Raw genomic sequence first — 27,273 nt, 5'->3', positions numbered from 1 at the left:
TTTTTTTTTTTTTTTGGTGCTGGGGATTGAACTCGGGTCCTTGCGCTTGCAAGGCAGGCCACTGAACCGCTGAGCTAAATCCCCAGCCCTGAAAAACAGTATTTATCATGCCAATATGTATATACAAGCATGTGACGGTGACTCATGTATGCATGTGTGTGTGTGTCTGTGTATGTGTGTGTGTGTGTGTTGTAATGGCACTGGTAGCAACTAAGATGTAAAGGGGACAATAGCAAAATTTCCAGGCCAAACACATTTATCCCAAGTTCAAATAATTTGCATGGTTTAAGGAATTTCTCATGGTCTAAGGAATTTCTAGTGCTTCTAGAGAGACAAAATGTGGCTAATTTTCCTTATTATTAAAATATTTTTATGCTACACAGATTCATATCAGCATCAAGTTTAAAGTTCATTTACATAGCATCACCTCTGCGGATACAAAGATAAGAAAATTCAAGTTCTCAGGGCCTCAGTTTCTCATCAACTGAAAAGGTAAAATACAACCTCACAGGATCTGCAGGGAGGCGATTCCAGAGTAACATACTGAAAATACTCAGCAGTGAACATCACAAAGCAAGATTCTGTTGATGCTTAGCTTAACTGTTGGGATGCAACACAGCATTAAGGATAGGAACACAGAGTAGGGACTTCACGGTGGGTTCAAATCTTGTCTCCATCTCCCACTGGCTATGACAGGAGACAGAGCTCCACAGCCTTACTAAGTCTTGGTCTCCGAAATTGTAAAACTAGGGATGCTAATCCATAACTCATACACACAATGGTCAAACAGGTAACATGCATGGTACCACAGAACAGGTAGCAAAGTCTCAGTAAAGCATAACTGATATGACATTACTTCTGTCAAACATTGTGTCTAATGTTTCAATGGAGTTCATTATCTACAGACTCCACTCAAATGCGCATGTTAGGAGTAAGGGCAGGAGCATGATAAGGGCAAAGGCTTCAGGATTCTGCCAGTGTGGGGCTGATGCTGGGTGGCAGCTACCCCTGACAATCTGGCACTGTGATGCAAGTAGGTGCAATTCTCTGGAAAGAAAATAAATCAAGACATTTAATATATATATATGAAGACCAGCTTTTCATTGGGACACACACACACACACATGCCTCTCAGAATCCAGACAATTTTTAAAACATGTGTAATTAGTTTCAAGAAATAACATATTCAACTGACCTAATTTTTACATTGCAAATCTGAAACATAGCGCATTTTTAATAAATCCAACAAAATGTTTATTCACGTCAACATTAAGATATGAGTTAAAAAAAAGAGAAAGGAACAGAGTTGGCAGCCCTTGTCAGCAAACCTCCTTCCCCCCTTGGGTCCCCCCCTCAAAGGACAGAATCTGCACAATGCTCTTGTCAGCACCAAGGGCGACCTGCACTTCTCAGCATGAGGGCATTTTGTGGTCATGGAGGCAGAGCAGGGTCGCAGTGACAGTTGGTGGGGAAACATTCCAGCTTCCTCATCCCTCAGCCGACAGTTATGAGATACACTTGAAAGGTCCCCAGAAGGACTAGATTCCAGGCTCCTGTGGCAGGAGCCCACTCATTATACCACTTGGAACTATCTCTAAAGTAAACTATTTTCACCTAAATCCTTGTCTCAAGGTGTGTTTTGGGGGAACAACAGCTAAGATAAAGTGAGGAAATGACATAAAAAGAGAGAATGAAAAGAAGGGGACACTGGGAAGATAAACCTGGAAGGAGAGATCTGGACAGAGTGGGAGCTGAAAAGACCTGCACACAAATGTCAGCTTCCTTGATGAGGCAGCCTCTTGACTCTACCCATGCCCATGTGGCCAGCCACCAACCCCATAAATCCATGCACCACCACCCCACAAATTCTGGCACATCCACGGGCAATGCTCCACACTTACTTCTCATTACACAGTCCCCAAGCCAGTGCAGAGGACACAGTCTGTTTGGTTCAATAGTCCTCACCCTCCTCACCCACCACCCCCAGCCCCAGGTCCCCTAAAAGCAATCTCCAGTGGAGAAAATCTCCCGTTTGGTTAGACAACTACCTCCACAAGTTAGACATCCCAGCAGAACAGCAGAACAACAGAAAACCACACTTGATAGAGTTCCTGGCTGGGACAAATCTCTTCTCAAAAACATGCACTACTGGCTTACAAGAAGGAAGGACAAATTTTAGAAAATTTGCTGAGAGCCTTTTGAGATGAAACCAAAGGTTACATACACACCCATGGGAAAGGATTCCCACCAGTGCCCTAAAAGCCCAACCAGTACATTTCATTCTTGACTTCACAAAGCTTTATATAAATCCTACATTTTCCATAGGGTAATATCATCCTCAAAGAGACCAAAATTCTTTGGGGGGCAAAGTAATCTTAGAAATTATAGTGCTTTGTGACTCTCTAAAGCTCAACCCTACCCAGCAAAATCTTATTCTGTTTAATTTCATGGAGAGAAGGGATTCATAACATAAGTAAATAACTCAAAAGGCTCCTGAAGGGAATAATAATGGAGAAAATCTTGAAAAGTGCTGATATGATGGTAAAAAGCCCACTGTGGTTTAGTTTTCAACTCATCTTAGGAAAAGTATCCAACGCAGTGAAAAAGTTAACTTCTATCTCTCATTTAATATCCCATGGAAAACAAACATCACAAAACAGTGCATGGAGAGCTGATGCTTTAAACCACACAGGCATTCTTCACATGCAACCACATTTTGTAACTTTTCTAGCTTTTTCAGAAGTTCCAGGGGTTACCTTAATCTGTTTCTCTATGGCAGAGCCATGGGAATAAAAAAAGATCATCACAAAAGATGCTCAAGTCAATTCTAAGACCTACTGAGTAGAAGGTTCATCCTGGGTCACAGAACAAAGCTCTAAAAATGTCAACATTAGGAATCTTGCTCTTTTTCTCCATCACATCAAATGCCACTCCCAGAACTCCCTTTGACAAAACTGTGTTGCATCTGCTTTAATGTAGCATGTTCAAATGGAACCCATCTTGGTCTTTCCCAAATTACTCTGTTTCCCCAAATCCCAGTGCCATGCCATCAGCCACAGGACCACCCCTGGGGTCAAAGGCCACAGTTCTGGCTAATGTGTGATCCAGCCAGTCAATGTAACAGAGAGGCTAGGAGCCTAGGTGTTGAAACCTGTTACACTCAGTTTCAAAGCCCAGCATTGCCACTTACTGACTGCGACGTCAGACAGCTATTTAACCTTTGTGATCTCCCATTGGCCCCTGCAGAACTAAAGTAGTTCCTACCTTCCTTTCAGGGTACTGATATGCCTTACATGTGGTGAAATGTAAAGTGCTGAGCACAGCATCAGGAGAGAGTAAGTGCCTAGTTGATGAGACTTGCTTTTATTACATATGTTACTGACACTGGGAATGTTTTCTCTCTGGACTTCTACAACAGCTGCACACGGTCACTGAAAAGCATAATGTAGCAGACAGACTGACAAAGTCTAATCCCAGTTCCATAATCCATGAAGGCAGAATGAAGAATGCATTCCCCTCATCTGTGTAATGTGGGGACATAACAACATCTACACTGCACGGATGCTGTGAGTGTTAAACAGCTAACGTACACAGCAGGTGCCCAATAAAGAGTACTGTGACAACTGTGAACTTAATTATTTCCTGTCTCAAATCATCCCGAATTGCTTCTCACATTGATCACTGTCCTCAAGTACCCGGCCATTCAGGGGTACAAAATATCAAATGGTCCCCTAGATTCTAAAGGCCTCTTACTGAGAAGAAAAGGAAGTATTGAGAGAGAAACATAGCTGTCACCCAGCACTCTGAGGTCTGAGATGGTTTCCAGACGAGCAGAAGAAAGCAAGTGTCCACAAGGCCATGAGGAGGGGACTTCAGACTAGGGCTGCAACCGAAATATGTTGAAAAATGCCAATCCTCAAGCCCCAGCTCAAGCCTTCTGCTCAATTACCTGGGAGTGGGGGCACCAATCTCTACTTTCACAAACTCTCCAGATGGATCCGAAACACATTAGATTGGCTCCACTGGTCTACGCAGATGGAACCTGGTGCTTCCAGCTTCTCCTACGCCCATTCCCCCCAGGCCCTTTGGAAAGGATCAGAGCTAAACTGACTCCACCTAGATCAGCAGTTCTTTCTCTTCTCCCCTCTTCCTTAGAGGCTTCTGTCACAACAAATTCAAATGTTTGCAGTCACTAAAGAATGAAAAAGGGCAAAGTGAAAATAAATATTAAATAAGGTAGCATCTGATCATGGCTTGTAGCAGGGTTCACATTACAGCTGGTCCCCTTGCTTTTTTGACTTGCCGAAAAGTGCTTCATTCTTGGGCACTGAAGGAAGCATAGCCTCAAACTCATTTACACTTTGGCAAACTGGGTGCTGGTTTCCAAGATCAAGGGACAGTAGATGGCATGCACTGAGTGACAGGCCCAAGCCAGACCCCGGCCCAAGCAGACCTGATACCCACATCCACAGGAGTACAGAGATAACAATACGCCAGCAGCAGCCTTGCCGCTCTCACCACCACCCTGTTTATCAGCCAGTCCCAGGCCCATCACCCAAAGGACTCTAAAATTTTCGACCCTCTTGACTAGTGCCCTCCTCCCCTACTTAAAATGCCCTATATTAACCACAAGCGCCCTCCTCCTAGTGCCAACAGCCTTCTCACCCTTGGCCCATCTGCACCCAGATGGCAATAAACTCATCGCACGTTGCTTAGACTGTGCCTGCCTTGGAGGTCTCAAGTGTCCCTCAGTCTGACCTTACATTGAGGCTCTTCATTCACAAGGAGGATTCAGGGAGGAAGAGGTGGGTCCCTAGACAAGGTGGGCCTAGATAAGCCAATGCTGCCCAGGAAAAGAGAAGAGCCTGCCACTAAGCAGCCACTAAACTGACCAAATCACTTATCTGCTTTGGTCCTATTCAGTAAAATCCAGCTTTACACTGAGCTCCCCAATAGCCCTTCTTGCTCATGCTTCTGAGTCCAAATGTTCAGTATAGCTTCAAAACAAAAGTAAAGGCTTAATGCTTCTCCACCCAGATTTCCTCCAATCTAGAAAGTGACATTTGGGTAAAGTGAAAATTTATATAAAACAAGTAATAAATATATTTAAAACTTTTTAACTTTACTATCTCTGTTTCTACTTAAAGGTGGGGAGTGATGACTGCTTTAAAGGACTTTTCAAGAAAAATGAACAATCCAAACAAAGGACCCAATGCTTCCAAGCAGAGTTGAATGAAGAAGAAAAATAGTCTCAGATTGATATGCAGTCAGGGTGCATAGGAGACAGCAAGTCTGCAGAGGGTGGACATTTCATCCTCCCAGCTATTCATCACCTTTAGAAAAGTTTGCTGAAAGAAAAAGACAGCGAAGAAGAGAAGAGAAACATGCATTTACCAATTCACTTGACTAATCTCCCCTGAAAACGAAAATGGCAACATTACTGGAAAAATCTCACATCCTCTGGTTAAAAGAATAAAATGAAAATACAAGACAGCATCTTACACTAGGCTGAAGAAAAGTTGAAATAAATGGTGTAACAGAAAAATAGAAAACAGCAGCCATTTAGCACCAAGTTCACCTTCCTGGTTCATGTCTCAATAGGCAGATGGAGTCAGACTTATTAACAGGCACTTTGTTCTCAGCCTAAAGGATCAATATCACAATTATACCAAGCCAGCAGAAATTAAAACGGGTCACACAGGAGGGCCATCTAAACACAGAATGTGAAAAAACAAATTTAAAAAATCTAAAACTCCTTACATAGTTAAGCACGAGTGTGTGCATGTGTGGTTGGGTGTGGGGGGGTGTGGGTGTGCACATACATGTGGAGTCTGGGAAGATGTGGTACTTCAATCTGATATTGGACGTGTTTCTGCATAGATCATAAGTGAGTTCGTGTTGGACAATTCCTCTGTACAGGGAATCTTTACCAATAACTGCAAGGAAGGAAAACTGAAGACATGAGAGAGAAAGTGTGACATATTCTACTGTTCAAAACCAGTCACAACCAGCTCTGCCATATTCTGCAGTGTCATCTTGACATTTCCCCATTATGAAGTTAATCACTTTCTCCATCTGCTGGAATGTAGATGGTCTTGATCATGGTGACCAATAGAACACAGCAGAAGGAATGCTGTGCTGGCTTCAGGCAGTGCTCCTAACCAGCCTGTCATCTTCCTGAAATTGACATTGGGGATGTTTTCTCTCATAATTCAGCTGGCATGCTGTGAGATGCTCAAGCCACAAAGAGAAGCTACTTGAGGCCAATCTGGTGGGCAGTCCCAGCTGAATACCAAGCTGGCATCCAATATCAACTACTAATCAACACAGAAACCACCTTGGCCTTCTAGCCCCAAGGCCTTCAGATGGCAGCAGTCCCAATACCCTTATCCACAACCTCATAACAGACCTCAAGGAACTTGACTGCTGCGTCAAGGTGACCTACAGCACTGTGAGAGATGGTAATCTGTTGCTGTTTAGTCACTACATTTGGGGAGATTTGTTTCTAACAATAGGAAAAGGAAACATGGGACTTGAAGATGGATAAGAAACCTATCCTCTGAAGGGTCTTCTAAATTTGGGATGCCCTTATATGTTTAAGAACAAAGCCTCTAAATTCCCCAGCATTGCAGAAAGAGGGGCAGAAGATGTGCCTGAAGCCAACAACATGAAAAAACAAAGTAAACATCTTACCAAAGACACCATTTTGAAGTTGTTAAAAATCACCTCTCTAAGCCATGCAACGATACAGTCAAAACAGAATTTTTAAGGTCTGAAACCTAAAAAGCCTTTTAAAAGATGCAAATAACCTTATCCTCTCCAAGACTCTATTTTAAAGTAATAAGAAATGCATTAGCCAAATGCATTGCCTCCAGCACTAATCTAGAGTAAACTCACTTAAATTCCTAGACAAGATCTCACTGCCTGAGTCTTTGGATAGCCATACCTGAGGAGTTACCTGAAAGGCCCAACCTTCACTGAGCTTTTCTTCTTCCCTCTCCCTTGTTTTCTCATACACCACACAATCATGGATAGGAAGCAAGTGGGATCACACAGGAACTATAATCATATAAGCAAGAATATCAGCACAAAAGGGGGACAGAACAGAATTAAACACAGAACAGAAGACAACAAACTCAGCAGAATGGATTTGGGACCCAGTCCTCTGATGGGTGCCTCGGATAGGGAGCAGCATCCAGGTATACTCAAAATTCCCCAGATATGAGGACCTCAAATACATCTAGGGCTCAAGAACCACAGCACCAGGACCAGGCCACCCCAGACTCATCTCAGCTCTGATCACTTAGCTATGATAGGTCATGACTTCCCTCCCCGCCTTTTCCAGTCAAGGTCTGATATTCATAATCTGTGTACTTTGTGCTCCTTTTTCTGTCCCATATTTATTTTGCTCCTACTGCAAGTCGAATATGGTCCCTACCTTCCCTTGTGTGAATATTTAAGAAGAAAAGATGAGCAACAAGCAAAAGAAAAATGAAAAAAAAAAAACAAAAAAACACTGAAAATGTTGCAAACCATGAAAAGTCAATATAGGGGAAAACCCCAGATATAACAGAAATAAACCAAACAGGAAACACCAGGTTTAGGTTAAAATAGGCTAGGAAGCTCCCACTGTAGTGATGACAGTTAATGTGAAATAAGGAAGGTGTATGGAGAGACAGAATTCCAGAGAGTGGGCTCAAAATGTGCAAAGGTCCTAGGACTTATAAGAAAGTTGGCATGTTCTAGGAATTTCAGGGGACCAATGGAGCTAGAAAATACAGAAGGAGGAGAAAAAGAGGTATGGGGTGAGTCGATAATAAAAGCAAGGATTCAACTCAAAAGAGTGAAAAGCATCAAATCGGCTTTATCCAGGAACGATGATATAAAATGAGATGAATAGTAGGCAACTGATGAAATCTGGTTGATTATTTTAAAAATCATGCAGAGTTGACAATGCTAGAGAAGGGACAGAAGGTAACTTCTAGAGTACTAATAATATACCATTTTTTCTCTGAGCTGATTTCAGTTTATGAAAATCCAAGCCACACATTTAAAATGTATGTTCTCTCCTGAATATATGACTTATTTCAAGAAAACCTTTATTAAAGATCACACTGGCTTCTCCCAGGAAACGGGTTGGTTGGTTAGGTGAACAGTGTCAACACTCAGAGATGACAGAGAGGGTGGTTAGAGCAGAGACAAATTGAGGGAGCCAGGAGACAGGTGCATTTGCACAAAGCACTGCATCCTTTCTGACTCTATGCTCACCCCAGGGACTCAAACTCTAACTCAGTAACCAGGCAACACTACTGTGGGTGGGGCAGGGGAGAAATTCGGAAAACATTCAGGCACATAAATGCTTGACAATGACAAACCCATCAACTTTTTATCAAACACATCTTAGGACTCAGGGTTTGGAAAAGGCATCACAGAATGGTTGGTGTGAGTGGGGCAGGGCAGGGAACAGACAAGCAACTCAAGAAGCAGGTAGGTACCAGGTAGCAGCAGGTAACCAAGACCTTCCAGATAGGCTGAGTGCAGGGGACCCACACAGCCACAGGGACAAGGTCTGTTCATACAACTCCACCAAATGGGCTCCACAGTGAAACACGTATGTCCACTTTGTCGTCTTTGTTAAAGACCTAGTTCTGGATTCTGCTTTAAAGAACACAAATGGTTAAAGAAGAAAAATAATAATCTGATGAGAAGCGAAACCTTAAAAACAAAAAACTGGAGAGCCCAAGTCCTAATTTGGAAAGGGAAGAAAATAATGCCATCTCAAAAAAATTTTTGTATAATCAATGTCTCTGAGAATTAATCAACTTTTGAGAAATAGGTCATGCTCATTATTCCTGGAATGGTCAAAAAGCTCCTGAAATGAGCTAGCTACTAGTTATCAGACTTTCACTCTTGGAAGAGTCAACCCCAGATTTTGTCTTAAACACAAACTTCATTTGCATGTCATGGTTCAGTGCCAAGGGACATCATCTCCTCAGTAGGAAGGACATCTAACATGTCCCTAGAAAAGATACTGTCTTCTGATCTCTCTCCCTCTCCGGATGAGAAGTCTCAGTCTACATGAATAAAACATATCACCTATAAACACAGAGATGCCACAAACACATCTAAATTGTACCCACTGATTTAGCAGAAACTAAAGTCACAGTCTGAAGGAGTTATTAGAGGAATAGTGCATCCTGATAGCATATAACCACATTACACCTAACAGTTCTTTCAAATGTAACAGGGAACAGTTTTTATTTAATTGGGCAGATGGTAAAATGATAGAAATACATAAAATCCCATTTCAATGAGCACATACTCAACCTAAAAGACAAATTCATGGATCTATCCAATTCCAAAGGATGCCAAGAACTATTGATGGGAGATTGTGCTATAAAAGTCAGGCCTTCAACATCCCAAAGTTGTTCATTTTGTTGCTTCCATTCTACTCCATATTATGTAATATAAAGATCATGTAAAGGTCAGGAAATCCGATAAAGAAGTAATGAAATTTCAGACTATGTGGGGGGAAAAAAGGATGGAGGTGAAAAAAAATAATGAAATTCGAGCCCACGTGGAAAGAATGGAAGTGAAAAGAAAGGAAGAAAAAGAAAGAAAATGGAGGGTTGCCTTCAAAGAAAGACCCTAGGATATTCAGAATGCAAAGAGATGAAAATAAAGTCAATATGGAGTAAAATGAAGTCCCACTTCTTTGAACAAATCTGCCCAGCTTCAGAAAGTTTACTTTATCAGTGAATTGAAACTCAAAAGCTGAACAGGGAATTTAAGCATAATTTCCATTAACCCTACATGGCGGCCCAAAGAGGAATTTAAAATAAGGAGAGTTGCTGCTTTCTCCAGCCCTGGAAGGTGGGGGTTTCAAGCAACTTGTTCATGATACAAATGTGTCTCCTGCTTTAATTAAACTCCTTCCCTCATCAAAGGGAGGAGAAATAATCTCAATCTAACATCTTATCCATGATGAACTTTGCTGTCTCTCTTCTGTTTCCAAATGAATTTGGCTTATTAAAAAAGTAATGAGCTATTAATTAACTCTATACTCATACAAAGCTGTTTAATTCTCAATCTAATTAGCAGCAATCTGTTGAAGGATTCTAACGATTATTTTAAATTTGCTAACAGAAACATCTTTTCACTTTTCATAAGTTATTTATAGAAGTGCTCACATTGGATCCTGCTTGGCTTTTAATTTGATAATATTTTTACAAGATACTCTACTCATCTACCATCCCTGGATGACAAAGTTTAGAAATTTCATCATTGGAAAGCCCAGAAATAAGATCCTGAGTCAACTATATGATCGGGACAGTACATCGTTCTGCCTTTGAAAGACCCTGCAAAGGGACCAGGGATTTAGCTCAGTGGTTCTGCCACCTGCCTTACAAGTGCAAGGACCCAAGTTTGATCCCGCAGTACCAAAAAAGAAAGACCCTGCAAAGGCTGAGGTGTGAAAGGAGGAGCCCTGTTGTGACGTCATTCCCAAACCAGGTAAGATCCAAGCATGAACCAAGGGTAGATTTAAAGCTCCTATGGAAAGACTGGAGGCCTGGAGTTATGGCTGGAGTTGGATTTGACAAGGAGGGAAACATGTTACAACACCAAGGGGAGTGTCTTCTTCATAACTGATACAACAAAGAGCATTTCTGAAACTCGTTTTTAAAGAAACAACAGGCATTAAATAACATTTCATTTATGTGTGTAACTGCTACTGGAACCACTGCAGTAAAATGTAAAAAGCTCCTGTCCTATCTTACATGCACTGTTTCTAATATGCATTTTGTAGACATCAGAAGCTTATATGTACATATTAGTGTCAAAGGCTATACGTTTCAAAATGTGGGTTCAATAAACACACACATATATACACAGACTTCACAGAAAATGAAACGTGTATGCGGAGGCATTTTTATTCTTCCCTAAGTAATGTAAGGGATTAGATTATTGTAAGTGCGCCATTCTCTCTCTTACAAGATCGAGTGTAAGATAAACCTATGTTGTAGTTAGTGTCACTGCTTTCCCCTATTATCTAAGGAAGAACTGGAAGCCATTTCCTCAACAAGCCCTTGCCTCTCCCCCTTGACACACTGAAGAGGCAATGTGTATAACAGTCTAACATTGGAGGCAAACTATGTATATAATAGTCTACAATGGCAGAGATTTTACATGGGTTAGAATCCTGCCTCTGTACATAATAGCTGTGTATCTCTGGGAAGTTAATTTTCTCTGTTTCATCTAAAAAAGGAGAATGGTAATTTCACTTACTTCACAGGACTATTATGAGAATTAAATGAATTTCCATTGCTCTAAAGCCCTCAGAATAACATAGCATAGAATACATGCTCTCTAATTTCTAAATAAAATTAATACTAGCTGAGCACTTTCCCCTATAAGATACATACAGCTGGGGACACTACAAGGCCATTATCCCACTAACAGCAATAATTTTTTGTTAAAGCTAGAAGCTCAAATCACAGAGAATATTTGGTCACAGTGTAGAACTTTTTCTGTAGGCCTTTTTTTGTTGTTGTTTCTTTTTTGAGAAAAATGTAGATACAACATTTAAATTAAATGGCATACATCTGAGCCCTCACTAGTGTTATTATTTATTAAATGTCATTAGTCATTAAAATGCTAATAATTCACTAGGTTTTTTAAAAATTAAGCACAGGACTTTGAAAGAATTAAATTTAAATAAGTCAGCTGAATATTAAAGAGCTAGAAGCCTGGGGGAGTGTATTCCCAAAACTATTTATTTATTTATTTTACAAAAAAGAGTCATAGTTATAAATAGTATTAATAATAACGGTAATAATAGCCAACATTTATTAAGATTATCCACTTGCCATGCATCTGCTCAGTGGGTTACAAGCAGCATCTCATTGCACATGAAGATATGAGAAAAACATTCATGCTGGAGGTCCTCTTCTCTCTGGATCAGTCCTCCCTTACAACTCCTCGCTGGTTGCTCATCCTGAGTATCCAGTGCCCTGAACAGGATACACCCTCCTCTTTCCTAGGAAGAGATGCCCAAGTCCAATATTCCTGCCCTTCAAGGTTACACAAGAGCTGAAACTGCCCAGGAGTCAGAGGGACAAAGCAGATGGACAAATTAGACCTTCATCTGGGACCATGATCTCTCCACAGGCCTTTGTGTCCATCCAGTTCATCGAGCTGCACACAGGCATTTATTTTCTGTTGTTGTTGTTTTGGTTTTTGGTTTTTTGGGGGGTTTTGTTTGTTTTGTTTTGTTTGTACCAGGGATAGAACTGAGGACCTTGAGTTTACGAGGCAGGGGGTAGAACCACTGAGCTAAATCCCCAGCCACACAGGCATTTAAATCCAAGCCCCATCATGGCATGTGATCTGGGGGTTCTTCAGACTGTCTTAAATTTCCCAATCAAAATTCCTGGCCGTCTTCCACTGTCCCATTAACAACACCAAACAGTGTTGTTCTCACCCATGTGTGATTTTATCCCTCGGAGGACTCTTGCCATATCCTGGGACATTTTTGGTTGTTACAAGTGGAAAAGGGATTGTATGACTGGGAATTATTATGTAGAGGCCAGGGATGCTATTAGATATCCTGCAAGTACACAGGACGACCCCTGTAACAAAAGACTGCCAAGTCCAAAATGTCAATTAAATGTCCAGTTTAAGCCAAGGATGAGAAGGCCTGTGCTGGAGTAACTTTCAAACAGGCAGGCCCAGCCACGGTTTTATCCAAGCAGTCGCATAGCCCCTGGTGAGTAACAATCACTGAGCCTCGTTCTTCTAATCTAAAAACAGCAGCCTGAGGAAGTTGTCTGAAAATCACCTGGGGTGGCGCTGCAAATTCAGCAAACAGCAGGTATGATCATCACAGGCTTGCCCTCAAAGAAACCATGTAAGCCACTTTCGACCTCCACTTCCCAACTCCAGGAACCAACTCTAAGTCCTGGCTGAAAGCCTCACCTTTGGGTAATAGGTTCGAAACAGTGAGTTGATCCATGCAAGGGAAAGACTCAACTTTAACTTCATTAGAACCACACAGGAATCTGCTGATCTGGCCAAAGGAAGATACCAAAGAATAACTTTTCTACATAACATTTGACAGCTGTGAGGACACAAAGTATATCAACCATGGGATTAGGCCTGTAGAATCAAGTTTCAGAGGTTCACACAGAACTACTCTTAGACACCCCACTGGAATGGAAGCCGTCAGGCCTAAATGGAGATTTTAAACCAGAACACAACAGGTGGTGGAGGAATTAAAGAGATCAAGCAAGCAAAACCCTCAAGGGACTTGCCTTAGGCAGTATTCAATAAACATTATTAATATCAATACTATAAAAGTAATGACATGATTCAATAAAGTCAACAGTTACTTACCAAATATACCTACATGAAAATAAATACTATCAACATTCTACCCGCCTGCCTTTCTGACTCAGCTAATACCTAACTCATGCTTGAAAACTTAGTTCACATACTTTCAGCTCTAGGAAATCCTACCTGATGGACTCCTACTCTAGGGCTGGCTTTTGGGGTAGTTCCCATAATCTACTGGACTTGTTACCATCACTGCTGCTTTCCCATTTTGCAGTAGTTGTCTTTTCCTTTTTTCATTGCATTACAGTTTGTGTGACTAATGTTATTTTAGACTTTTCTATTCCTGCTTGCATTTGTAACATGAGCAAGGGCCTAGAACATACCTCTATTGAATGTCCATTGATTACAAACTCTGTGACACACTGTATACAATAGTTTTTTTCCCCACAAAAACAGTGGCCTAAGACAAAAATTATTATTCTGTGTTTATACATCCATAAGTTGGGGGGACACCAGCTGAGCTAGGCATGGTCAGCTGGGTTTAACTTGGGCTTCAAGCTGAGTCCAGATTTGTTTCACATGATTCTCATCCTCCTTCGACCAATGTCAACCAAGCATGGTCCTTTATGACAATCACCAAAACTCAAATAGAGCAAGCAGAAACATGTGCTGCTTCTTGGGCTTTTTAGGCACAGATGCATGTGTCCACCTATGTTTTATCAGCTTTAGCAAATCACATGAATAATGCTCACTTACTTCTCTTGGGAAGAAGTACAAATTCATGTGGACACACCAAGGGTGAAGAACTGGAAACAATACACACAGTCTACCATAAGATCCCTTACATCCAAAGCTGCTTTTACAGACTTTTGTATTTATGGAATATTAGCCCAAATTCACACTATCAGGAGTGAGCACATGCCTTATTCAGTTGCAGCATTCAGTACCATTCCTGATAGTGTTGGCTGTTAATCTTTCGAAGGTCATATAACTGGGAAGTATCAGTGATATACGAAAACTGAGGTCTATATAACACCAAAGTCCACCCAGATGCTGCTCTCTAAAATGATCAAATCCAGAAAGAAAACACAATCTCTGAAGCTCTGCTCCAAACATATTTTCCTTTCCAAAGCAAAGTTCTGAAGTATTTTGGAAGCAGTGTGACACTGCCCAAAGAAATGCAGATGGGAGGCGGGGACTATCTGGGCAGAAGAGCCAAGAGGCAGCCCCATCCGCACGCCTAATCTCCATCCCCACCCATAAGCCAAAGAGACAGGTAATAAAACATGTCAAACCACTGTAATCTAAAGCTAAGGCATGTGTGGTCCAGAATCGACTAGAAATATAAGTTCATTTTAGTGGCAAGAGCCAGTCTTGCACTACTATGACAAATACTTCCAAAATAAAGGTGGACAATGTCAGCTTTTGCTTTAAAACAAAAATAAGGTGGATAAACAGAATTCCAGTCTCATTTAGGGTGACCCTCAGATTTTTCCCCAGGAGATCTAAAAAGATTGGTTTTCCAATCAGTGTGAGACTCAAACTTTCTTATTCTTTTGTAACTGTGTAGCATGTACATACAACACAGCCCACTCAGCCCCACCTAGATTAAGTCTACCGTCACACACAATGATTTCAGAAGGGCAATACACTTACATCTCAAGAGCTCAGAAATAAATATTTTGGGTTGAGATGAAGCAGGAGTCAGCAAACTTCTGTAAAGGGCCAGAAAATAAATATATTCAGCGTGCTGCTGCAACAGAAAAGGAACTACAAGCTATGGGTAAATGAATGAGCAAGGTATGCTCCGGTCAAATTTTATTCACAAAAACATGATGTGAGATAAATTCGCCCCACAAGTCATTTATCTAAAGTCATTTATCTAAAAGGATGAATATATATTAAATATGTGGCTTAAATTCTACAGTGTTGATCGATACAGTAATACCTCGGCCATGAATAGTTCTGTAAACAATTGGTTTGCAAACAAAAGCAGCAAAATTTTGCTTCCATTCACAAGCTCTACATCAGGTGACAAACACGGCCATCTCCCCCAAAATCATAAAACCAATTACGTTTGTAAACATATCTCCCAAAAGGTACAACCATATCTCCCAAAAGCCCAAGAAAAATGTGTGTGTGTGTGTGTGTGTGTGTGTGCATGTTAACTTAGTCATTCTTTGTCAGGTGTAAGCAATACCCCCTAAACACTCAGTTCCTCCTTTCTTCTTCTTTACAGGTCTAGAAAATGGAAAATTATGTTCCCATTCTATAGATGAAGATACTGAGACTTTCTGAACTGTGTGATTCATTCAAGATTATGTAACTAATCTAAGGTTCCAACAAAGGTCTGTGAATTCTGCTTCAGGGGTTTCCTACCTCATAACAGATGCCATTATGTACCCTGAGCCTAAAATGGTTATAAAGAATGAAATGCCACTTCTTGTTCATGAAATATCAGGAAATGCTAGTTTTATTCTAAGAAAATCATCAGTGATGAATTCAAATTTACAAGTAAAAGGTTCATTAAAGCCCTTTTAAAACAGTAAAATATGGGAAGTAATCTAAATGTCTAATAGTAATGGAACGTTGGACAAATGAAGATGTAGCTATTGAAAATAATGTTCATATGATTATACATAATGATATTGGAAAATATTCACAATAATGTCATTTTTTAAAACCCTGAAAGCAAGACAGTGGTGAAAGCCTGATCATCATCTGAACATTATATTATACACAGAAAAGGCTCGAGAAGAAAATTGTGGTTGTTTACAATCATTTGGCTCTTTCTGGTCTAGAGACAGCAAATAATTTTGGTTTTGCCAAACTTTATCAGTGTGCATATTTGATCAATATGTCTTTACAGGGCTAAAGGTGTAGGGGAAGTGGGAAGGGTAGGGGAAAGGAAATAAGGAAAAAGAAAAAAATATGAAAAAATGGAAATAACATTTTTGTAAATATGGAAGGGAGGAGGGGGTAAAGGGAGGGTAGGGGTATGGGGGAAAAATGAGAACCAAGACCCGTCATATAAAGGTACAAGAGCCCAATGATGAAGGTAACTGGACTGTATACCTAAAATGTACCAATAAACTCAATGAGAAAAAAATATATATGTCTTTACAAGTGATTTGTATCGCTTCTCGGCCTTTTGGCTAGGATCAAGTGTACAAGTGATTAGTCCTTAATGACTTTCTATTCTCGCCTATTGTTCCATTTTATTTATTTTCTTCTCATAGATAAGTTGTACACGAGTGACAATTGAAAATGCAGCCATTTCATCCTCTGGATACAAGGAGGATCCTGGACCTCATCCTGGACAAAAGGTTCATCATAATCCAGCTCCTATCTCAAGTCTAGAAGACGGAAGCCATGGTTCTTTGAATACTGTAAACCAGCCCCCTAAGACCACAGATATCCATGAATCCCAAGCCCTGTTGAAGGAGGGTGGGAAGAACCCTCTTGTTTTAACATTCATCCTTCTATGATTAGTCACACAAAGACAAAAAACTTAACAGTTCTATTATGCACAGTGTCCCAGTATCATTTGCACTGTGTCTGGTGGGCTCTGTGTGGTTTGCATAAGGCCTAGGAGATAGGAAATAAGTAAGGTGTTTCCTCCAAGGACTTGAAAGTAGCACCGTGCAGCAGGGATACTAGGAAATCAAGTACCCAGAGAGCCAGGCCAGATTCCCCAGCAAGTCCGCAGAGGAGCTGAGTGACCCAGGCTAAGACACTGAAACTCACTCTGGCTTAGCAACCTTGTTCTTTAAACTAGGACTGGTAACCACACTTCCCACGGAATCATAACCACAGAATCATACGGCTCTGATGAGAAATAATGAAAACCACAGACTCCATTGAGGAGATAAGGGTGTCGTTGTCATTGCTCTCAGGGAAGATGCTGGGGTGTTCTCTTTCCCTATCACTTCCAGATCCCGATTTTAAGAAATAGTTACCTACTTCTGTACTAGAGGAAGACAGCACCGGTGCATCTTGCTGGGGGGGGGGGTGTCGTTTTATTTGGTGTCATTAATGAGGGTCACATGGTTGACATAATTTCTGCTGCCAGGCCCCCTGCCTCCCTCAATGATGCTCTTTGTTTTTCTATAAACATTTTGCATACTATTGCAGAGGTATTTTAACTAAATTTTTATCCTGAAATTTTGTATCACTATATGTCAACACACATATACAAAAGTTTATAAATCATACATTGCTTAATAAATTTTCAAAAATGTACTGCCATAGCTGCCACCCAGATAGAGAAATAAAATATTACCAACATCCTAGAAGCACCTTTCATGACTCTTCATTTAACAGTCTCCCTCCCTCAAAGGAACCAGGGTCTTGACTTCTATTACTACAGACTTTTTTGCCTAGTTTTGAAATATTGAGTAATGGGATCACACGCTCATCTGTTACCTATGTCTAGCTTCTCTCAACTGGAGTTCACTCAGAATCACCCATTCTGTTGCTCAAAGTAGTCCATTTTCTTTTCTAGATAATATTCCTTTGTATAAATATATCACAATTTACCCACTTTACAATGAGCTTTCAAGTTGCTGTTTCCAATCTTGGGTTCACACAAATAATGATGCTAAGATCACCATATCCATTGCACAGGTAAGTACGGCTTACCCATTTGTGTTAGCTAAATATCAAAGAGACAGGGCCTCATAAACTATGCACATAAGCAACTTATTAAGTCAGCCAAATGTATAATCCCAGTAGCAGCATATGACAGTTTCAGATGCTCTGCGTCTCCACCAATATTTGGCCTTATGTCTTTAACATTTAATGAATCTAGTGAATGCGAAGTAAATTTTCATTTAGCTTTTATTTGCATTTTCTGGTGACTAATGAGATTCAGGGTATTTGCATATGCCTAGTGTCCATTAGAATCTTCTCTCTGGTAAAACGTCTCTTCAAACCTCTTAACACGATGCTTTATTTTTTCAAAGACTATTCTTGATTTATTATCGACAGCAAGGCAGGAAGGAGCAGCAGGAAAAAATTTTAAATTGTAGACATTTTGAAAAAAAGTCACTTCAATTTGTCTTGGGATTTTATGCTGGTATTTGAGAATGAATTTCCTTGAATTTTCAATTCATAATAATGCAATCCATAGAAAAGCTTAGAAAAAATAATAGAGAATGCTCTCACTTATAAGCACTTACTATATGCCAATCATTTTGTCACTTCACATCAATCTTCTAAGAATTCTGTGAGAACACTGAGGTTCAGAGAGGGTGAGTAAGTTGCCTAACAGTACACAGCTACTAAGTGGCTGAACCAGAATACAAACATAGTCAAGGGGCACTAAGTCATCATGCTACTCTTCATCATTATAAGATTCTTATTGCTCCCAAACTTCAGCCTGCTTCAGAATCCTCTGGAGGGCTTGTTAAAGCAGACTGCTGGATCTATCCTGCAGGATTCCTGATTCAGTGTGCTGGGAGGGGCTGATAATTTGCATTTCTAACGGTTGCCAGGTGATACCCATGATACTAAACCAGGGAGAACGCTGATGCAGAGGGTGATGATCATACTTTACTTATCTCTACATCCAACGCCCTTGTCCCAGTCCCTGGCAAACACCAAACACGTGAATGATGGTTGAATGGTCCCTACCCCACTTGGCCCTCCATGTTGACAGAGAAGGCTGCGCCTCTTGGATTTCTTTGGGCTAACGTAAGTGAAACCCATGACTCTCCTGTGTAGGTGAGGGCCTGGAGAAAGGCAATGAATTACTCTGCTCTCAAAAGGCCTTTCCACCCATCTGTGACGAGAGCAAATGACTTCACTGATTCCCCCACCTGCTTTTAATCAAGATACAGATAAATCAACACACAGGGACAAGTACAACTGTTTCTGCAGCCCTGTGGTGCTGCTAGTCAATGAAGCCATGGTTTATTTGGGGCTTGCAGACCCAGGCTGATGCTGGCAGCTGAACAGGGTCCCACATCAACTGTGTCCAAGCAGACCTGCCCACGGTCTTGCTTCTAGTGCCTTCTAAACTAGGTCTCTTATAGAAACTGCAGTTTGTTTCCTCAAATCTATTCCCTCCTATGAGTGACAGAACCCCAGTTTTTAGCCTGACACCTTGTTACCCAGATGAAAGACTAATTTCCATCTGAACTTCCATTTTATATACTCATATAATTAAGTTCTGAGTAACAGGATACAGAGGTAGAACTCTCCCTTCTTAAAAAGGAGGGAATGTTTCCTTCTCTGTGATTTCTTCCTGTTCCCACTGAATATGCAATGGCTTGAACTTGAGCAGCTGCCTTAGACTGTGACGTGCCGAGCCACAAACCCTGTGAATGACAGAAGGAAAAACTCAAACAAGCCTGGGACCCTTTCAATGCTGTAGCACTAAAGACCTGCTGGATTGCCTCCTTTGTAACAACTGTTACAAGTGTTAATCCACTTTTATCTCTCTGAGACCACTGTTATTTTGAGGCTTCTTGTTTATGCAGATAAACTTAATCCTAATTGGAGGCACCAATATCAGCAGGCACTGTGTCTGGTGGGCTCTGTGTGGTTTGCATAAGGCCTAGGAGATAGGAAATAAGTAAGGTGTTTCCTCCAAGGACTTGAAAGTAGCACCGTGCAGCAGGGATACTAGGAAATCAAGTACCCAGAGAGCCAGGCCAGATTCCCCAGCAAGTTCACAGTGGAGCTGAGTGACCCAGGCTAAGACACTGAAACTCACTCTGGCTTAGCAACCTTGTTCTTTAAACTAGGACTGGTAACCACACTTCCCACGGAATCATAACCACAGAATCATATGGCTCTGATGAGAAATAATGAAAACCACAAACTACATTGAGGAGATAAGGGTGTCGTTGTCATTGCTCTCAGGGAAGATGCTGGGGTGTTCTCTTTCCTTATCACTTCCAGATCCTGATTTTAAAAAATAGTTATCCATAAATAATGGATGCGGTTTAGCCTCACACTCTTGGGATACATCCTATAACAAGTCACTTCAGATCTCTAAGCCTCAGTTTCCTCATCTATACAATGGGAAGAAAATGTGTTGGAATTGTTTCGTAAGGCTTTTGTGAGCCATGAATATTATCCCATTCAAATATATTTTATAAAATGTAAAGCCCTCTAAAAATGGGGAGGAATTTCATTTCCTACAAACAATTTTTAAAAACAAACTGAAGCAAGCAAAATCTAAAAATGAGGAGTCCCTTCCAAGGAAGCGAAAGGGACAGTTCCTCAGCTCATCCCTGCCAAGTCACCTCTCCCAGCAGGTCATTCTTTATTTTCCAAATGAGAATTTAATTTTGCTCTAACACCATTATTACATCTAAATTAAATATTTATTGGGCTGAATATCAATTGACTTTTAGAAATAAAGATTTGAAATTTATGAGCTAACACAGAGTAATTCAATAATTGTAAATTTCACAACCGAGCTTTGTAATCAATTACTGTTTAGTAATGATATAAATGCACGTCCTTCTCAGGAGACCCTGGCCAGCCATAAATTAGATTCTGCACACACAACAATCTGGCAAGATCACCACGCTGGCTTTGTCTCTTCTGAGGAGTAACAGAAGCCAGAGACGAGTCCCAGTCTGGTTTTCCCTGGCTATGCATTTGGACCCCAGTTCACTCATCAGTCAGGCTGTGCTGAAACCGGACTGAATGAGCATTCACACAAAGCATAATTCAAAAGATAAATCACCTGTGGATAAAACCACACATCTCAACTCGAAGAGATGCTGCACCACATGTAGGTAAAAGAGAAAATCATTCAGGTACTCACTGACCCAGCAAATAGCTCCTGTGCCCCTACCACATGCCAAGTGCCACTCTACACCACTCTACATCACTACAGGAAACTGAGACACCTGTCCTCCTAGAGGGTGAGAATGAGGCACAGTGAACAATGAGCAATAAGCAACACAAACAAATTGAATTGGGCTTTTAGAAATAAAAGCCCATCAACTGACTTTTAGAAATAAGTATTTGAAATTCATGAGCTAACACCAAACATTAGGTTATTAAGACTATAAAGAAGAAACAGATGTACAGGCAAAGTATTATCCTAATCTTATAAAGAAAATTAAAGCTCAAAGAAAAGTAACCTTCTCAAGACCAGAAACTATGTCAGGTTTGGGATGTGAACTCAGACTCAGACCCACCTGGAGCCAAAGTCTGCCCTCTCTCTACCACCCTACCGAGTGGGCAGGTGAATGAACAAACATGCCAGCAACTCTGACCTGATTTCTCACTGACTGCAGAACAGAAATCCTGTTGATAAGCTCCCCCAGGTCTGGAACTCTCCAATTCAGAAACAAAGGCTGGGATTGAAGGAGCACTCTGCAGCTAGACTGGACACCAATGCCTGTGGCACCCACCATGCTGAAACCCAGACTTGGCTTTAGCAAAATGTCCATTTTCATCTCTGTGTGATCAATGCCAGCATTGTTTTCGCCTTGAAAGGATCATAAAGCAATTGTGTGTCTCCTGGTTCACTGGAGCCCATTCTTTATCTTCCCAGGACTGACCAATGACAAGAGGATGCATTATAAACTTGGCTTCCATTAGAACAAAGCATGGTAAGAAGGGACACTGGGGTGGGACTTGTGTCACAAACCCACAGATCCCAGTAACTGATTAAAGAACTTTTAAGTGAGCTCCGTGATTACATTTTGAATTCTTTTATATTAATTATTAAAGGGAAATTGTGTTGTTGAAAAGGGAAGCCATAGAAAGGTGGTAGTTTAATGAAATAGGTTAGCAGGCATTCTGGATAAGGTAAATGATTTTAAAAGTGAAAGGCATGTAAGTGGTCTGTCAAAATGGGATTAAATATCTGGGAACTGTGTACCTCATCACTATGTATATGTTCCTTGAAGAGTAAAGGAAGTACAGTAGTTGAGAATTTGGTAGGATCTGACCAGGTCTGAAGCAAAAGAAACCTGGTTATAAAGTGGACTTGCCCATCGGGATCCCTGCATTGCTCTCTCTATAGCAGGTACATCTACCTGTGGCCCATGACTATATGTGGCCCTGGGCAGCCAGTGATGTAGCCTAACAAGATCATAACTTTTTGACATTATTGTGAGTTTTAGCAATATTTTTTATGACTCAACTGCATAGTGCTCAAAGGCAACAACAGAACAATGAGTAGAGGACGGGTACGGTGCAGTGCTAACTCCACCTCCTGCACCTGCCAAACACTGGTGATGGAAACCCATATTCATCTGGCACTACAGATGCTTGTGCCACTTGGCAAGAAATACACAGTAATTATTGGTAAAAGTGCTTCAACACGGCTACATGTATGTGTACACATGAAGACAGGTATTTAAGTCATTAAGCAGACAGGTAAATTTTCTTATCTAATGATTAAACTTGGGCAAGCACCTCCATCAAGCCAGACACTGATGCGTTAATTTCACAGAACAAGGTCAAATATCTCCCTAGTTTTATGTTTCTGTCACCTTCCTTTTTTTAATGTTATAATGTAAAAAGAAAATTTTGCTACATATATATGTAATATATGTAATATATATGTAATATATGCAATATATATAATATATATGATATATATATATATAAAATGATATAATTTATTTTCACCCAGTGTGGCCCAGGCAAGCCAAAAGTTTGGATGCTTGCACTTTATGGTTTTCAGTGGGAGAATCCACATAAGAAACAAAAGAATTGCACCTCAACTCTAGTTTTCTTGAGCTGCCCTTTCCCAACAGAGATGCCAGGGCTTCCATCAATCTGGAAAGATGTAACAAAAGTTACAGCACAAGCTTGAGAATCACTGCATTATTTAAATGTTGAAAAATAAACTTTTATTCCAAGGATGACACCATTCTCTCCAGCCATTGGACTAGTAACAGTCACAGCAGGAAGACTGTGACTTGGTCACACAGGTGTGCTTCTCACTGGTAACAGCAAACACCCGTAAGCTCTTTCTCACTTCCAGGGGGCTGTTGAGGACAACTACCCAACCAGCAACAGCTGCACTGATTCTGGTGATCAAAATATAAACCTAGGACTGTTATTTCCATTCCTTCTCATTGCAACAGAAAATGAAATGAGGCAAAGGAGAAATATTTGTGGGGTAGGAATACTTATGTTTGTAAAACTCCCAGCTCTTTGGCCATTCCCTAGTCATGTTTCCGCAATTACAAGGATCAGCCAAAGGGGAGATGCAGCAGAAAGTCTGTCATTAGTGTAAGACACAGCTCAGGACAGATGTGGCTTCTATGGCCAAGCCGAGCCCAGAGAGAGGTTCAAGGGCCCAAGTTGGGGTGCATGGACACATCCTCCACCAGCTGGACATTCCAAACCGAAGTTCATGATGCGAAGGTATGGTCCAGGGTGAGAGTCTGGGGCCTTGCTCCATTTCCAATGGCCAATAACCCGTTCTTTACATGCCAGACTAAAGCTAACCTCCATCTTTAACTTGATTTTGATACACCTTAATATGATTGACGGGTTTTCCCCATTATCCTCCCATGGTTGCAAATATGAATATCTTGAGATATATTAGCTCTTTTGTGCTGACAGCTATCACAGAAGAAAAGTTTGGTAAGAGTCTCACCCTTTTCACAATCGGTGATATCCTGACTGGAGCTATACTTCATTTTCAAGCATGAGCATGGGAAGACGGACGTAACATACACAAAGAGGTCAAGATAACCATTGTGCGAGTAATGAGAAACAGAGGGAGTCTGCATCAAGTAAACATGCTAGAGGCAGATAAGGACAGGTGACAACAGGTGTTCAAACGGACACTTTCGTGGGTAGTCATACGAAGGACAAATAATTCAAAAAGGGTAGAGGAATCTTAATAAGAGAGTATGAAAAAGGAACCAAGTGCTGACTGATTACACCTAGGTCTTGAATCAGGGTTACATCTATCTCATCCCAGGTTACAGAATGAGAAGCTTTGGAAGGTTCAAGTTCCTACAGCAAATCAGGAAGTGTTTTGCTCCTGACAGTCTCAGAGTTGTGGACTAACTCTCTTTCTGCCTGAACCACCACAAGCCATTATACAGACCCCAAAGCTAGGCAGAGAGGTCCAAAGGCAGCAAGCACCTCCACTGGATTCAGCACCAGAGGATTTCAGACATACAAAATACTCCTCTAGTATCAAGAAGGGACATGGGGCTTCCTCTTCTAGAGCTCCCAGATTCCCCATATTTACCAATCCACTGGATACAAGGAGTCTGGGCTTTAAGGACAAAAGAGGGCCAGGCCTTTAGCTTCATTTCTCCAGCACATCTGGAAAGAAACCAAAACCTAGATGGCAGGCCACCAGCTGTGCACACCCTCTGCAATTCAGATCTGGCAGGGCCACCAGTTTCAATGGTACAGGGACATTCATTTTGCCCCCACTTTTCCTCCTTCTGTAAGCTTAGGACAGGGACCTGATTCATTTTAAAACTACATATATATCAGGATGAGCTCCTTTTCACCACCATCTTAAACTTATATATGCATGTTCATATATATGTGTATAGGTCATCTGTGTGTTCGTGCACATGTGTGAATGTCTGTGTTTAACACTCCTATCTGCCCTACAAAGCTGTGAGCTCCCTGAGGAGTTTCATGAAGATCCTGCTTTCTTTACCCACTCTCACCCAGCCCCATGCAGTGCTAGGTCATTCACAAATTAATTCAGTTTTAGGCTCTGACACCAGTCAAGGGGAAAGATGTGGAGACCAAAGACAGAGATGGGTTCTCTAGCATTTCTAAGAGACTTTGATGCTCACTGTATGAAGAGGAAGGCAGAGTTCTGATGCCCTATGTCAGGAGCACTCCCTGTGAGTTTCGTAGTACTCCCTGAAAAGGGGACCCCCAACCACAGGGCAAGAGGTCTGGTTCCCAGGTCCCTCTCCACACACATGGCCTGAATAGGCTTCAGCTACCGCAAGGGAGCACTCTTTCCTACCTTGCACTGTCCCTGAAGCTCGCTGAGCTCTGCCTCCTGTGACCTTCCTGTTCCATGGCCTCTATGACAGTAAGTGACTGAGGCCGATTTTTCCTCTTCTCACCACACAGAAAGCTGCCTGCAGCTGCCCCACTTTCCACCACATTTACTTCTCCCGGATCCCTCCAAGACTCCTCTGGTAGGGGTTTTGTAATACAGAACCATGAAGATATAAAGAAAAAGATGGAGATAAAGAGGATAAAAACAAGAGAAATTTAATTTGGGGGAAAAAAAACTAAGTTATCTATGTAACAAAGATGTACATATAGAGAAGGACAAGAAGAAAAAGAAAAAAAGAAGTTATGGAATATGCACTGGGATTCCCATCAACATTCTTTGATGTGAGTAAGCAGCTGTATGTCCTTTTAACTTTGTGCTACTAAAATGCAATGTCACTCAGAGACTGAGCCACATGGGCTTGCAGAACCATTAGGGTTGTATTTCACTGAGCCCCCAAAGGGTTAATCTCAGAAAAGTAGACAAATAATGAGAAAAATTAGAAAATACTGAAACATATTTCCCTCCCTTAACCTACCTCGCATCCCCAGAATAAAGTATATCAGAAAAAACAGGAAAAAAATCCATGTACCAATGCAAGAATCCATGTCCCATTAAAAAACCAGGCCTATGGACCTACACAAGAGCCACAGGGCTCACGAGAACATTCAACTACCAGACATGAAAATAACAGAATCTCCCTGCCTGCTTCTCAACATACATCCTATCCTGAGGAATAAAGATACAAAGGAAAAGGGGCTCTTTCTTTATAAATTGCAAAATAAAAAGGAGAAGAGCATAAGAGACTCTGGAGGTACACACCTCTACAAATAAGCTCCTACAGGATCTAGAAGAAAAGTGCGATAATCTGTCCTGCATGCTTACAAGAGTAAAAGAGACCAGGGACTCCATGATTCTGTGCAGAGACTTACCACAAGAGATGAAGCACAAAATGAGAATATAACAAGATTTGGCGAAATAAGTAGTACTTTCAAGGAAAAAAATAAGTGTGGATGGCACTAAAAGTAGTATCTTTTTTTTTAATCATAAAACAGAAAAAAAAACTCAAACAATCCAAAGTATAACAAAATCAAGTCTTCAGTAATTGGTGCAGAGATAGCTGGCTAAGCACCTGGGTGAAAATGAAGTCCCTCCCACTGATTCCAAGAAGATCTGCGGCTGGCCAGTCCCACGGGCTGGGACACAGCTGGAAACACACGGAGGGCACCAGTCCAAGAGCACTGTCTTCTGCCTATTGCAGAGTTCGCACCTCGGGCCCCTGACAAGTACGCCCAGCCACACAGCTTCTCATCAGGCTCAGGTCCCGCCCTCACTCTGGCTCCACAATCAGCACCACAGATGTCCTGGGTTCCATACTAGGACCAGTCCCAACCCTGTTCATGCCAAAATGGGGAGTCACACCCGCAGCGCAGTACTGCTGCACTCCAATAGTAGGATGGTGTGTCTGTGTGTGTGATGCTGGGGATCAAGCCCAGTAACACTCTACCACTGAGCTACATCCCCAACACTTTTTAATTTTTTATTTTCAGACAAGGTCTCGCTAAGTTGCCTAGCCCAGCCTGCTATTTGCAATCTTCTTGCCTCAGCCTCCTCAGGTGCTGGGACTCTAGCAACGCTACACCCAGCCTAGCTTTTCTATTTATGAAGTCCTAAAAGGTGACAATCACCTAGAGCTGGGCTTCAGCTGAAGGCCCAAGCAGGACTTCAATTTACAATCCTCCTGCCTGCTGTTGGCAGCACACTCCTGTAATCCCAGCACCCAGGAGGCTGAGGCAGGAGGATCACCATGAGTCCGAGGTCAGCTTGAGCTATACAGTGAGTTCAAGCAAGACCTCATTTCAGTAACACAGGAAAAGGCTGGGGATTTAGATAAATGGCACCACACCTGCCTTGCAAGCATAGGTCCTAAATTCAATCCTCAGTACAAAAAAAAAAAAAAAAAAACC

The sequence above is a fragment of the Fukomys damarensis genome, unplaced genomic scaffold, assembly GCF_012274545.1.
Source record: "Fukomys damarensis isolate Sample0158 unplaced genomic scaffold, DMR_v1.0_HiC HiC_scaffold_22, whole genome shotgun sequence".
NCBI classification, from domain to species: Eukaryota; Metazoa; Chordata; class Mammalia; order Rodentia; family Bathyergidae; genus Fukomys; species Fukomys damarensis.
Note: the sequence above shows the minus strand (reverse complement) of the source record.